Genomic DNA, 15,438 nt, shown 5'->3' with positions numbered 1-15,438 from the left:
AAAAATTCAGGAGAAGTTATGTCTCATGGCTTCTAAAGCTAGGATATAAAAGATAATGCAGCTTTAGTCTTCTGCTTGGATTGCTTGTGCTTGGAGCCCTGAGCCACCACAGAAGAAATTCAGCTAAGCCTCAGGATAGTAGAATTTTTTACATGGAGTTTCAGGACTCCAAAGGACTGTTCCAGAAAACAAGGCAGACCATTCAGATAATTACAGCCCCAGCTACCAGCTGACCACAGCCCCAGAGAGGCTTCAAGCAAGAACGTCCATCCGAGCTTTTCCATAATTAATTCCTAACTCATAGAATTGGTAGCCTAATAAAATGGTTGTTTATGACAGTGGATTTTAAGTTAGTTTGTTATTCAGCAATAGCACCTGGAATAATCTCACATTTATTACCTTGTTTCATTCTAAAAATAAATGTGATAAACACCTAGATATTTTAAATTCTATTTTGTAGATAATAAAGTGAGGATGAGAATGTTCAAGCAGTTTTCCATAGGTCTCACGTCAAGGCTGTGTTCATGGACTAAAAGCCACTTCTTCTGTCATATCTGTATGTTCATATTATGTTATATCTTACTGTTTCTCTATGAAACAAATCCACAAGTGTTTCAAAGCAGCATTCTTTTATTCAGCAAATATGCCAAGCACTGTGATAGGTATTGATAATATAAAAATGAAAGGAATTGATTTTCCACCCTAAGGTATTTATAGTCTAGAAGGAAGGCAGAAATATCCAACGAATGCAACACAATCTAATAGATCTTACAGTGCTGGTTTGCATGAGGTATGAAATAATTATGGGAATAGCATAGAGATTGAATTAGAAGCAAAATGTGTGTGTCAGGCTGTGAGGAGAGGTGGTAGCTAGAGGCACAGAGAACAGTAAAGAAATAGTGGCTGTAAAAACTTAATTAAAATATTTGAATTGGTATACTGTAAGTGGAAGTGATGAGAAGTTGAAATATATAGGTTGTTCTATGTGAGTAGATAACTGGCTGGTGGTCCATGATGTAAATTTCTACTTTCTTGTTCCAGGAAAAGAACAAGAACAACTGAAGTAAGAATTAATTACCTAAATATTCAATTAAGTTTACCAAGAAAAAAAAAAAAAGAGTGAGAGAGAAGGGGAATGGAATGTACATAACACCAACCACATGGTAGATCCTGGCCCGTGAACTTCAGAAGAGTTATCTGATTCTTGTAACAGCCCTCAACACTTATTCTAGTTTTCCTTTATTTTAAGATAATTAAGTTAAGCCTAAAAATCATGAGTTTTAAATTCTAAAATATGAAGGCAGAGAAGAAGTGGAGGGAAATTTTATGTGGGAGATGAAGCCAGAGAAAAGGCATGGAGGTGGGAATAGTTAGTGGGAAGAACAAAAGGAACAAAAACTAGGATGTTCAGCACTTCTCTTCAGACATATCTTCCTCCCTTTTTTTTTTTTTTTTTTTTTTTTTTTTTTTTTTTTTGCTGTACGCGGGCCTTTCACTGCAGTGGCCTCTGCTGTTGCGGAGCACAGGCTCCGGATGCGCAGGCTCAGCGGCCATGGCTCACGGGCGCAGCCGCTCTGCGGCATGTGGGATCCTCCCAGACAGGGGCACGAACCCGTGTCCCCCTGAATCGGCAGGCGGACTCTCAACCACTGCGCCACCAGGGAAGCCCCTTCCTCCACTTTTGATATTATATGATAGGATATATGATATGATAATGAAAGTATTTTGGGGTCCTCTACAAGTTCCCATAAAATCGTTTGAAGACTATTTCTGTCCCTTGTCTCTCTACCTATATGTAAGGGTGAAGTAGATAAGCATCAAGAAATGAGAAAAAAACTTAACTCCCAAAAAAGTGAGAAAAAAACTTCAAGTCTGCAACCATAGGACAGTTGTCACTGACCAATATCAAGTTCCCTTTGATAAATGCAGAGTGCGAGAAACTGAGACCATAAACTCAAACTTTTAAGAAATGTAGTTCTTTAATTTTCTTTAAATCAACTTAATTTGGACTACAAACTGCTATCTTGATAAGTTGATGGGAAAGTATACAAGTCTTACAGATTTGCTTGGTGCTTGGAAATGGTGCAGTGTTTAACCTCAGATTTTTATCTTGCTCTCTTTCTGTCTCTCTCTCTCTCTCCCCCTCCCCCTCTCCCTATTCTCACTTCTCTTTCCGTCTCTACTTCTCAGAGGCACTCTATCTTCCCTTTCTATGACACTTAGCATAATAATGTGAACTGTTGAAGTTTTAGGAAGAAAAAGAACAGAGATTTGACTTGTGGGCATGTTCTTCTTTGGGCCCCATAAGAAAATCCTTCAAGAAGGCAAGGAATATAACAGCTCTTTCCCACATTTCTGAAGTTATGTGGACAGAAACATCAAATTTTAGTATCTCGATTAAGAAAGACGGTTGAGGATATTTTTTTGATATCATGGAATACACTTTAAATTCAGCATAAAAGCCAATTACTTCTTATAATTATGTATTTTCCATCGGAAGTTAATATGTTTCAGGACCACATGTGCTTGAACGTTCTTCCTGTGTAATAGGGTTGCTCTCTAGCAGCATCCTCCTTTTTACCTTATGTGTATATATTTAGACGATGAGGTGGATATTATTTTTCCCCCATTCAGTCCCCCTCTCTGTGCAAGCCTTCTACTCCCTATTTCACTGACATACTTCTTGGCTGTATGACTTCCCTTGGCCAATGGATATAAGCAGACGTAACATATCCCACTTTTGAAAAGAAGCTTTCAGAGCTATTTTGTGATTGCATTTTCTTCTTTTCCTTTTACCACAGCCCAGTATTGCTCCAGATAGGGGCTGCTTCTTCAGACTCTTCTAGAGTAAAGAGGAACAGGGTTCCTGCCTGAACCCTGCATCTGTGACCATGTTCTAATTCTTTTCATTCCTGATTAAGAAAAGTCAAGACACCAGAAAGATCACCTGGAAGATGAAAATCAATAAATCAAACATTCCCTAAACTATCTGCTTAGATGGAACACTGCTTAATCACTTATACTTTCTCTTTCATTTTTAGTTTTCTTTACATTTAGGATTGATGAAATTGGGAAGGGAGCTAACAGTTATTGACCTTCCTTATGTCAGCACAGGATAGAGGTCAAGGCTATGGGCTATGGAGATAGGCTGTTTACATTTAAGTCCAAACTCCATCACTAAATCGTTGAGCAACACTGGGATGTTTGATCACCACTGTACAGTGCAGTTTCTTCATCTGTCAAATAGGGATAACACTATCTTTCAGAGGATTATCTTAAAGATTAGCATTAAATGAGTCAATATATGAAAGGTCCTTAGAATAGTTCCTGACATATAGTAAGCACTTAGTGTTATATGTTAATTTTTAATTATCTCTTAAAAGTCCCACGAGTTAGGTGTTAATGCAGTTTTACAACTGAGAAAACAAGCACAGAGCAGTTAAGCGATTTTCTCAAGGTCATTCAATCAGCATATTGTTAATTCCAGAATATAAACAAGTCTGTCTTACAACATTTGTCTCCATATTAAGTGGAATGGGCAGTTGGGTGGCTTACCTAATGGAAGGGAGACTGGAGCATTGACTAGAGGTGGGACAAATTGTGCTAAAAGGAAATGTAGGAAAGCAGATATTTAAGGTGATGATTCAAATAAAAAATAAAGCAAATGGGGGGGGAAAAAGATAAGTGATCCAGGCAAGAGAACAACCTTCTTCCACTTAGTCCCAATAGTTTTTTGGTTTTTTGTTTTTAACAGAAAATGAGAGATGCATAAGGAGTTATCCCAAACTTTCTCACATTATACTCCCAGTCTGGATCCTCCCACTAAATTTGTTGGAGCTACTACCCAATTTTCAAGTTGGGTCTAGAACATCTGACTTCCTCTTTTTACACTGGTCTATGAGGCTAATGAGACCCCTGTTTAATCTTTAACTTCTTGCATATTCATCGTATAGAGACTCAGTGAGTGCAGTGTCTTATCCCTGAGCCTCTCTAAGTGACCAGGCATCTCCAGGGATAATCCAGGCTGTGAAATGTGCCCAACCTGTACAGCTAGGCAGTAAAGAAAAAATACCAAGTGAAGTCAACTCTAATGCTTTGAAAGTAAGATGGTTATTATCATAATAAGGAACACGGAGTCATAATTGGTTAGGGTATACGGCTGAAATGAAGGGAAGATTATTTAGATAAACATCCCATGTTTTATGTTAACTCATTGTCTTATACTTCCGGGGAAATCGTATTTTAGGGGGGGTTTAATTGTAAAACCCCACAGCTTGTATACCTGCCAGCTGGCAGACTTTAAAGAGATTCAAAAAGGACTTGAGGAGACATTCTTTCTTTTTCTTGTTGACGTTCATTATTTTATCCGTTGGACTTGTGTTAAGCTTCGAAGTTGCAACCAGAATTCTTTCTGGCACAGTCTTCCATACAATTAAGTACTCAGTAGGTGAAATTTCATTAATGTGAGTAACTTCAAGGAAAGATTGTAGCTGGTGTATCTCAATGTCCTTCCTCTCACTCTGGCACTGCACCCGGCATTTGTTCTGACAGCCATCTTACAATTTTCTCACTTGGGTTCTTGACAATGTTAAGAATTTTATTCATGTTCGTACTGAAAGATGGCTTACTTCTCAGCATTTTGTAATTATTTTACTTTACCTCCCTCACCCTGGGATCATTCGTGCTGTGTTCTCCTAAGCTGCTCAAGAATATTGCAAACCCAGTATACTTCATGCTGGTGACCCTCCGAATTTAAGGAGTTGAGGGAAAATATAAAAGAAATGCCAAACATGATATGTACAGACACACACCAGTAATCAAAGAAATGCAAAGAAAAACAATAATCTGATGTATTTTTTCCTAATCTTTCTACTTGACAAATTTAAAATGGCTTATAGCAGATATTTTTTTGGCTGTGTGTAGTATACTGCAAACTCTTGTCATTAGGTATCAAAAAGTTAAAAAAAAATAAGTCCTTGATCCTGAATTCTGTATTTGAAATGTATGTGAAGGGAAAAATTAGATAAATTCACAACAATACATGCAACAGTATGTATATTACAACGTTTCTATTAGTAGCTTTTAATACAGATTCGCTTAAATAAATTATGCTGTACTACAAAGCAGTAGCAGTCTGCCACTAAATACAGACAGAAGGGTAGGTAGATAAGTAAATGGAGAGGTGTAGCACCTTCATGTTAAACTGCATTATACACACACACGTGCACACACAGCCACACAGACATACATATGCTAATTTGTCTGTAAAAAAAAATATACTCCATGTTAAAAGAGAAAAAAAGGCAAATTTAAATTTAAAAATTTAAGTAAAATTAAGTAAAATTTAAATTTTACTATAAATAAACTTAAGTAAAATTTAAGTAAAATTAATATGAGCAATACAAAGTATAAATTAGTGGTTATGATTTTAAAAGTTGGAAGAAAGATTCAGAAAGTTTATCTCCTTTTTATCCTTTCTTGAATCAAAGTTATCATCAAATTATATATCTTCTAAAATGAAGAAAACCTGCGAGAAGATGGCCTTCAATACAATGAATAGCTGATCTTACCAATTGGATGAGGGGAGATACTGATGAATAATCACTACACATACTTTTATATGTGAGAGAAGTACTGACCTGTGCCACTTTGCAAAGTAGTTATCCCTGGCTTTCCAGGTACAGACCTTTATTCTCATTTCAGTTATACTTTGTAACTTTGAAAAACTGCTCTCAAGAAAAGCTCTAAAATCCATTAGCAGGAAAATACAAATTGCAACCTGACCCAAGAATATTTGAACCTCACCTTAGAATTATCTACAGCAACATGTTCAGATTTAGGTAGCGGGGGGAGAGATATTAGGAAATCTCCCTCTCTGCCAGAACACACTGGCCTAGTGGTGTCCTCTTCTATCTCTTCTCCCTGCAGGTGCCCTGGCATGCGGTGATATCTAGGGAAGTGGCCAAACTGTTTACAGGCCTTGAGCAAAGAGTCAGTTTCAAATTATCCTATCAGTCTGAGGACAGTAGGAGAGAATTCAGCTTACCTTCCAAGTCCAGGCTGACTGAGGAACTTGTGAGAGAGGGTTATTTTGTAAAACTGACTTCATCTATATTTCTGAGTTTCAAATTTGCTAGGGTCATCAGGGATTTTTGATGTGGCCAAAATGCCCTGTAGTCTGTCCACTTCGTTAAACTTTTGAGCAGGGCAGTAATGCCAACTAAGATCTCTGAAGACCTTATGTTCCCTCTACTCTTCTAAATTCTTTGCATTTGTTAATTCATAAATCCTCACAACCACCTTACAAGAGGTTGGAGCCATTATGAGAGAGGAAAATGTTCCTATAGCTTTGTTACTTCTTTATAGAAAAAACAGAATTTCAGTGTAAGCAGTTTAACCCTGGTGTCTGCACTCTCAAACAAATTTTATACTATCACATATTATAGTGATAATAATCAAGTATTATATTGCCTTTTAGACTCATAGCTGCTAACATCTTAGATTCCCTAGCCTTATTTGCTTTTTATGTATAATGTGTATTCCTTTTGAACTGATCTTTATTAAAAAGTTTAACAATAAATAAAATATTCAGAAGGTATAAACCACCACTCTTGCACCCCATTGCATTCCTCTGGTGTAAACATTAATAAATATCTGCTGTTATGCTTATGTGCCATTCTTCAAGTTCATATACACATTGAGTCATTCATTTAAAAGTATTTGAATTATCTAGATATATATAACTGTGTTTTTGTTTTTTAAAAACTGGGATCACATTATACATATTACTCTATCACTTGTATTTTTCACTAAGACACACACAATATGTATACGTATGTGTATGTGTATATAGTGCATTTCTCCACTGCCAAATAATCTGTCCTGGCATTTCTGTATTTATTATATCGTCAGCTAATGATTTTCTCCTTCTAGATCGCCTATCTTCAGTTTATACTCTTTAAACTCTTTAATTATGTTTTCTCTTTTTCATTCTTAATCTCCAACTTATTATGTGTTGATTATGTCTTCATTAACAAGCCTTTCCACTGTTTTAGGTGCTTAAAATATAGAAAGGTATGTAGATGTGTACTTGTCTTCTTGGAACTTACATTCTTCTTGTCAGATAATATTTCCATTTGATCTTTCAGAATATTAATTCAGATTTTAGTGGTGGCATTCTATTTTTTAGTTTGTTTATTCAGTCTGTTCCTGTAAAAGTCATGTTTTCATTTCCCTTTTTTAATGCTGGCAGGCTTTTTGCACTGTAATTTTATGTCACTGGGAGTTTTTATCATAGTTTCCCTAAAACGTGTTTTTGTTTTTTCCATTCATTACAGTTCCATAGGAGCCAATAATTTTGTATTTTCAGCTGGATTTTCCTCCCTCAGGTTACTGATCCTCCTTCAGTGAGCTGATTTATATTATTTTTCTTTAATTAGAGTTTATTTTGTGTTCTTTTATTAGTTCTACAAGGCAGGCTTATGGGATCACTTGGATAATGACAAACCTGTAAAAGTAGATCTTCCCGGACTGGGGTACGAAAATGTGTCCCCTGCATCGGCAGGCAGACTCCCCACCACTGTGCCGCCAGGGAAGCCCTATTCATTTTTATTAGAGTATAGTTGCTTTACAATGTTGTGTTAGTTTCTGCTGTGCAGCAAAGTGAATCAGTTATACATATATCCACTCTTTTTTAGATTTCCTTCCCATTTAGGTCACCACAAATCAAAAAATGATCTCATTTCATTTAAAAATAAAATCCATTCATGCTTATCTGAAGTTCAACTGAGAATTAAATATTTGTGCAGCAAAAAAAAAAATCTAGCACAGATTAGACATTAAAGAAATAAATTTTACGCCTGGAACTAACACAAAAGACAATGTTGGAAATCAACTACAATTTAAAAAATTAAAAAAAAGAAAGAAAATTTTTTCTGCATTTGTGATTTCAAAAATAACACTTTCATACACACACACAAAGAAACAATCACGTATATAATAATTTTGTTACAGCTGCAATTGTGTTTGAGCCAGATGACAGCACTCAGTAAGAAAATATTTTTTAATTCTTGTGTAAGTTTGTATCTTTTTTTTTTTTAACATCTTTATTGGAGTATAATTGCTTTACAGTGTTGTGTTAGTTTCTGCTGTATAACAAAGTGAGTTGTTCTTTTAATCCAGAGAGACGGGTGCAGGGTTAGTATTTCAGGGACATAAGTTCACTATTTTTCCATAATTCCATCTTTTGCATCTTTCTTTATCCCATCCTGCTCTTTCTTCTCTGTACAAAAGAAACATGATCTGAACTAGCAAAATAATTGGATATATTTTAACCACAGTGGTCTGAAATATATGATTTGATTGGATTAATAATTTTCTTCTAATAGATCCACTGATTATGGTTTAGTATTTCCCCCCATTGTACATATATATAAGACTTTTACTTCAAAAATATATAAAAAAGCATCAGAGAACAAAGTCAGGCTTACTAGCTGATGATGCACAGGAGCCATATCTTCAATAACATAATTTGTGAAAGCATATCTCTGCATATTTGTGAGAGCAGCCTTGCATGTGTACAGTTTAGGGGGAGATGCAACCAATACTTCAATGTATTCTTTTCACATTAGCACAGATCACAGCCAGCAGAAATGTATTGGCTTTTTAGATTTATGTGTTTTGAGGTCCTCACATCGGTTAGATAATAAAATGGGAAGATATTAAAAGAACCAGGTTGGGTTATAGAAACTGAAAGCAAAATGTCATTTCATGATGAATGAGAAAATTCAGCTGAAACTTCCTTCCTTTAGGGATTTGTTCTAGTAAGAACAGAGCACAACTAAATGGTATTTGTTGCTCAAAGGAATATTTTCATATACAGTAGGCAGCATCATTCTCCCTGCTAGTGTTGCTTGTGTTTTCAAAAGCCATTGTATTTTATGTTCTTAAATATTAAAATAAAATATGCTAAAATTTGCTGTAAATTTCATAGACCAAAATCCTCTATTTTCTGCTTTTAATTTCTTGTGTGTGAAATGCAATCTATATGCCGTTTACTCAAAGAGGGAACTCCTTCTCTACATGAAATAAGAGTTTTACAGTTTTATAATTGAATCACATCAATTTTGAATAAACTCGATAATCTTATAGTTGTATATGAAATATATTCTATATTCCAGTATGAGTTTGCTCTATTTCAAATACTGCTCTGTAATTTACTTTATAGTTTTAAGGACCAGAAAGAAACAGTAGGCCTTTTAAAAATTAAAAATCTGAGCTAAGCAATATAATCTAGATAATGAAGTCTTATGCCACAGACAGTTAATATTTTGTTTCAAACCTGAGTGCCTATGCAAATCAAGGGAGGGAGTATGGAGAAATGTACCAGATGTTTGGTTCATTCACTTTGTGTGCATCTGGAGGAAATTGTTTTACATGTAGATATTTATTTAATATTTGCAAACAGTGGTAATTACAGGCTTGCTATGTAGTTCTTAGCTATGTCCAGTCCGTTTAAGTTATATTGCAAACAATTAACCATAGCTGCTGGGATTTAAAATTTGCTGTGAAGTAAAATTAATATGTTATTACAAATGGTTATTACTTAATTTATATTCATATTTATATATTTTGTATTTTTATATATTTATATCTTGTTTTTGATTGGAGATCTGACAAGATGCAAAATTTAGCCATTTCACTGTCAGAGTCTGAGCTACATGCAAATACACACACACACGTCACAGCAAAAGAAACAAAATATTAAAAATAATATGAACATCTAAATTGCACTCTGCTTCCTTTATTTATTTTCACCTACTTTTGCCTGAGATTTTTGGTTATCTACCAAATGGAAAAGTATTTACTTCCTATACATGCTGTAAAAAACACAAACTATTTCACACACCATAAAATCCATTTGCAGCAAATGTTTTTCACACCCTCCTGAGAGGCTACCTGCCTTTATACATAGTAATTGAATTACACTCAACTTAACTAGTTTTATTGGGGCTGATGGGAGTGATCAGCCTGGCCTAAAGCTACAAATGAACCATGAATCTTTCCTAACATTTTAACTTTTGATTTAAAAACTGTGCTCTGTCGGTTCTATTAGTTTTCCTTCATTTTAGAAACCACATAATCATTTGAGTTTACAACTGCAGCTGTTCCCAGCTGTGTCGTAGGAATGCATTAAATGAGTGCGAAATATAAAAACGAAACTCATCTCATTCGGTGCTATCAAATAAACCAATGACAAAATGAAACCGTATCACTGTCAAAGGTGTGGAAAGCAAAGACTTTCAGTGTGAATAGATTCAATCCAAATCTGGACTACCATCATTTCAATTATTTCACCTAAAGTGTGATAGATTATAGTACACAATACATGATCTGTTCTTGTTTAGGACCCCCAAACTTTAACCTTTCTATTTAACAGGTATGCACAGTGACAGGTTTCATAGACATATATAGTATACCATTATATAACAATATGATATAACAAAATATTTTATAAATGACTAAATCCATTGGGGAAAATAATGAAGTAAGATTTTTTTTGAGATAACACACTAATTGGTTACCACTCAGCTATTTGTGATAAACAGTTCTCTACAGAAACCCAAGTGCAAGATATATGTTTTAAATGTCTTAATGCTTGAGGGATCAACTAAGAATAGCAGAACTCTCATAATGATTGAAATGAATGGTAAATACCGTTTTGAGGTCTGGATAAATAGGTAAACATTGATTTGACATAAAGCCTTCCATTTAAAATTATGTGCAGTAGAAAATATATGTTTGGTGTAATATTTCTATGTTCAACTTAATTTGACATGCCTAAATTGTGAATCCCATATTTTCATTCATCATATTACATAGTTAACAAAATATGTGATGTCGTTCTATTAGAAATCAGTTTGACAAAAGTAATAAGAAAGCAGTGCTTGCTAGTATGCAATTTTCATATACATAATGCAATTTTAAAGTCTAGTTTTAAGTGTGAAAACTAAAATTTTCTCATATATATAATCATGGCTATTAATGTATTCATCAGTTCAAAAATGTAACTGAGCTAGCTCTTGTGTATAAATGTGTGTTCAGAAAAAAAGGATGAAGAGAGAATTAGCACTTATTGATTTCCCACTATTGCCAGACCCTAAAGTTATAAACTAAATGTGTTCTTTACAAATAGTACCTCCAATTCTTAAAAGAAACACAAAATAGATATTATTTTAGGCCCTTAAATAAAATTGTTGAAGAAATTGAAGCTCCTTTATCCAGTAAGTCAGTCAACATTTAGTGAGCATCTGCTATACACCAAGTAATATTCTTGGTACTGACAATCCTTGGTTCACGAGTAAGCAAGCATGAATTTGTTCTTCACAAGTGCTGTCTAGGTTTCTTACAGCCCTACGGTCACTTCCACTGGTTTTCAAGCCAGCTAAGGGGACTCATCCCCTTGGTGTCAAACCCACAGGGCTAGGGTGCCCCATATGTGGATGGAATAGCTAGTGTAATCCCCTTCCTCTTCTGTGTCCCTTCCCAGGGGCACAGGTCCCTACCTGATCACTTCTTTTCCCTTCCTACACGTGGATCTTTCTTACAGGCTTAGTTGTAGAAGAGTCTTTCTGCCAGTCTTCAGTTTGTTTTCAGTGAGAATTGCTCTACATGTAGGTGTAATTTTGATGTGCTTGTTGGGGGAGGTGAGCTCTGTATCCTCCTACTCCGCCATCTTGATCTTCCCTCCGATACCACTTTTCTGATTGAGGTTGAGTGTTGCATGTTCAATTTTTAGCTCGTGTCACATTTCTCATAGTTCCTTTTAAAATACACTCTGTAATGAGAGCATTTGCCGATTTTGGGTTCCTCTATATCTAAATACACTTCCCAGTTTGGGGTAGTTACCCACCATCTGAGTGACCGTGGGAGGTGAAATACACATCCCCAGCCAGAAGTCAGACTCACTGACTTTCTAACCTAAAATCTACTGCCACCTCTGGAAATTAGGACAGAGTTAAATTAGCTGAGTTCCCAAAGACTTTGAAGTGAGGGCTAGTGATTTGGTCAGACTTTTACTTTTAGCATAGAGTGGGTTAACTATCCTAAAATACCTCCATCAGAATCTAGAAAAGGTACTTTTTGTCAGACTACCTCACCTCTCTGTAATGGTAGTTGAAAAATTTGTGCTCATCAACCCACAATATGTATCATGTTCAAACTTAGAACTAACAATATGCATACAAAATATTTGGCCAATTGTATATAGTGTGGAACAGAGAAACTATAATAAACACAGATGAGATAAAAGCCAAACTCTTTATTGACAACTGAGCTAACAAAGCAGTAGTATTGCTTAACGTTTATTGTAAATCCTTGATTCTGAGCACGGCCTGAAAGACTCTAAATACTCTATTTAACTACAGGCCCTCAAATCCTCCTAGACATACTGAAGGAATTCCCTAAGTTCAGTCTAATTTACTGGCCCTCTCAGAGAGCATCAGGAATATCTCATGTCATGCATAGAGTGGACCCTTTTCAGCTCGATTCTTGAGTCACCACCACCACGCCAGGCCCCATCATACAGTGGTGCATGGAAGCTGCCCACCATTATACTCTTAATGTGCTCCTCTCAGGAGGTAGGCTTACTTTATGGTATCTCCTTCTTCACATACCCTTGAAATATGGCCTTTAGCTGAATAGCTATCTTTGGAAGGAACTGGGGAAAGGTGATAATTCTCAGTATGTCATTAAGCTTTCCTTTTTCGAAAAAGAAACACATGAAGTATTTTACATAGCATATTTTGGTTTTCTGAACCAACCTACCAAGAACTGGTATATTTTGCTCCTTTACAGAATCAGAAATAAATAAATAAACAAAGAAATAACCCCTCTTTTCATTTCCATTACCTAGACCTTCTAAATCTGGAATTCTGGTCTTCTGGGGAATAATTAGGTTTTTTTGAAAGCAGTATAGGTGATGACTATTAGGTTTTTGAATCCCTAATGAACATTAACAATCCCATTTAATTTCTTGCCTGATGGGTGGAAATGTTTTTCTTTTTTTCCTACGCAAAGTGTCTCAAAGCCTCAGAGTGCAGAGTTCTTCCTTCCTCCATCCATAATGATGCCTCATGTATCAACTGCAAGATTCATCTGATGTTTATGCTTAAAATCTTAAGAGATATTAAAAATCTCTCTGACCTACGCAGAATGTCATCTGTACTGTTCCTGCTTCAACTGTAGGCAAAATATAAGATCAAGTTGTATATGATATAATAATCAATTTGAGGAGGGAATGGGATTCAAGAAAATACATATGGACAAATTAGAGAGTAAAACACAGATAGGTAGAGATACATGGATAAAGATACACAGAGAGAGATTGTTCATAATCAGGAAAGATTATTAGAATTGATTTTCAACTGCTAGCCTCCAGGACTGTGAGACAAAAAAACTTTCTGTTGTTTTGAGCCACCTTAGGAAATGGGTATGTCTTATGTAAGTATAAATAGTAATAAATAAAATAAGTGGTCTGTTTCAATAAAAATAGAAATTTACAAATTCATTTTCAAAGAAAGAAAATGTATTTTTAGTGTTTTAATTCACATAAGTGTTAACTATTTTAAACATATTAGGACAGTAAGTAACAGAGACCTCTGTATATTCTGTGTGAGCTTGTTAAATGTAACTTTGAACTACTGTAAATAAGCTCAATATGACAATATTAGAGAAATAATATAAAATTTTTGTAACATTGAAAAGAATATAGATACGTTGATCAAGGTAATAGAAAATATCTTAGAGATTGAAATGACTTACCTGAATAGAACTGTGTACGATATATAAACTTTGGTTTCCCTAAGTTACACAGGTTTTGGATATTTTTACTTCATTTGTTCATATTTTAAAGTGTTGGGAAGGGACTTACCTTGTATCTTTACTACAGTTCCATTAATATAACTGTAAAAAGAATTACAAAAAGTTACTCCATAAGAGTTCTAAGAAAAGACTCATTTGGTATTCATCAGGGCACCATAGTTTTAATGAAATAACTAAGTAAATGATAAAGGAATGTGAAACAAAGCTGAAGAGAGACAAAATCTTCAGATTTTAAAATGTAGCTTAGTGTATAATAGGATTTATGAAAGAAAACAATCTCTACTATCTATAAACACACTCTTTCTGATAAAATTAATGAATCAGGCAAAAAAAAGTGTATAAGATCTTCTAGATCTTCTAGAGAGGAAAAGAAGAGGCACTCTAGATGCATGGAAACAAATGTCAGAGACTACAGCATTCTAACTTCTGAGCCAGAAATGCTGTTGACACTTGAATCTTGTATTCCAGTAAAGCTCTCAATTATATGTTAATGCAGTTCAAGATAATTTTAGGCAAAGGAGATCTTAATTAATTTTCTGATCATGCATTCTGATGTAACTACACTTTTTTTTCTTTTAAACATCTTTATTGGAGTATAATTTCTTTACAATGGTGTGTTAGTTTCTGCTTTATAACAAAGTGAATCAGTTATACGTATGTCCCCATACCTCTTCCCTCTTGCATCTCCTTCCCTCGCACTGAGCTGATCTCCCTGTGCTATGCAGCTGCTTCCCACTAGCTATCTGTTTTACATTTGGTAGTGTATATATGTCCATGCCACTCTCTCACTTTGTCCCAGCTTACCCTTCCCCCTCCCCGTATCCTCAAGTCCATTCTCTAGTAGGTCTGCGTCTCTATTCCCATCTTGCCCCTAGGTTCTTCATGACCATTTTTTTAAGATTCCATATATATGTGTTAGCATACGGTGTTTGTTTTTCTCTTTCTGACTTACTTCATTCTGTGTGACAGGCTAGGTACATCCACTTCACTACAAATAACTCAATTTTGTTTCTTTTTATGGCTGAGTAATATTCCATTGTATATATGTGCCACATCTTCCTTATCCATTCATCAGTAGATGGACACTTAGGTTGCTTCCATGTCCTGGCTATTGTAAATAGAGCTGCAATGAACACTGTGTTATGTGACTCTTTTTGAATTATGGTTTTCTCAGGGTATATACCCAGTAGTGGGATTGCTGGGTCGTATGGTAGCTCTATTTTTAGATTTTTAAGGAATATCCATACTGTTCTCCATAGTGGCTGTATCAATTTACATTCCCACCAACAGTGCAAGAGGGTTCCCTTTTCTCCACACCCACTCCAGCATTTATTGTTTGTAGATTTTTTGATGATGGCCATTCTGACTGGTGTGAGATATCGCATTGTAGTTTTGATTTGCATTTCTCTAATGATTAATGATGTTGAGCATTCTTTCATGTGTTTGTTGGCAATCTGTATATCTTCTTTGGAGAAATGTCTGTTTAGGTCTTCTGCCCATTTTTGGATTGAGTTGGTTTTTTGATATTGAGCTGCATGAGCTGCTTGTAAATTTTGG

The sequence above is a fragment of the Aethalodelphis obliquidens genome, unplaced genomic scaffold (assembly GCF_003676395.1).
Source record: "Aethalodelphis obliquidens isolate GAN/ISIS:26980383/991018 unplaced genomic scaffold, ASM367639v1 scaffold5, whole genome shotgun sequence".
Lineage (NCBI taxonomy): Eukaryota > Metazoa > Chordata > Mammalia > Artiodactyla > Delphinidae > Aethalodelphis > Aethalodelphis obliquidens.
This window is presented reverse-complemented; position numbering follows the sequence as displayed.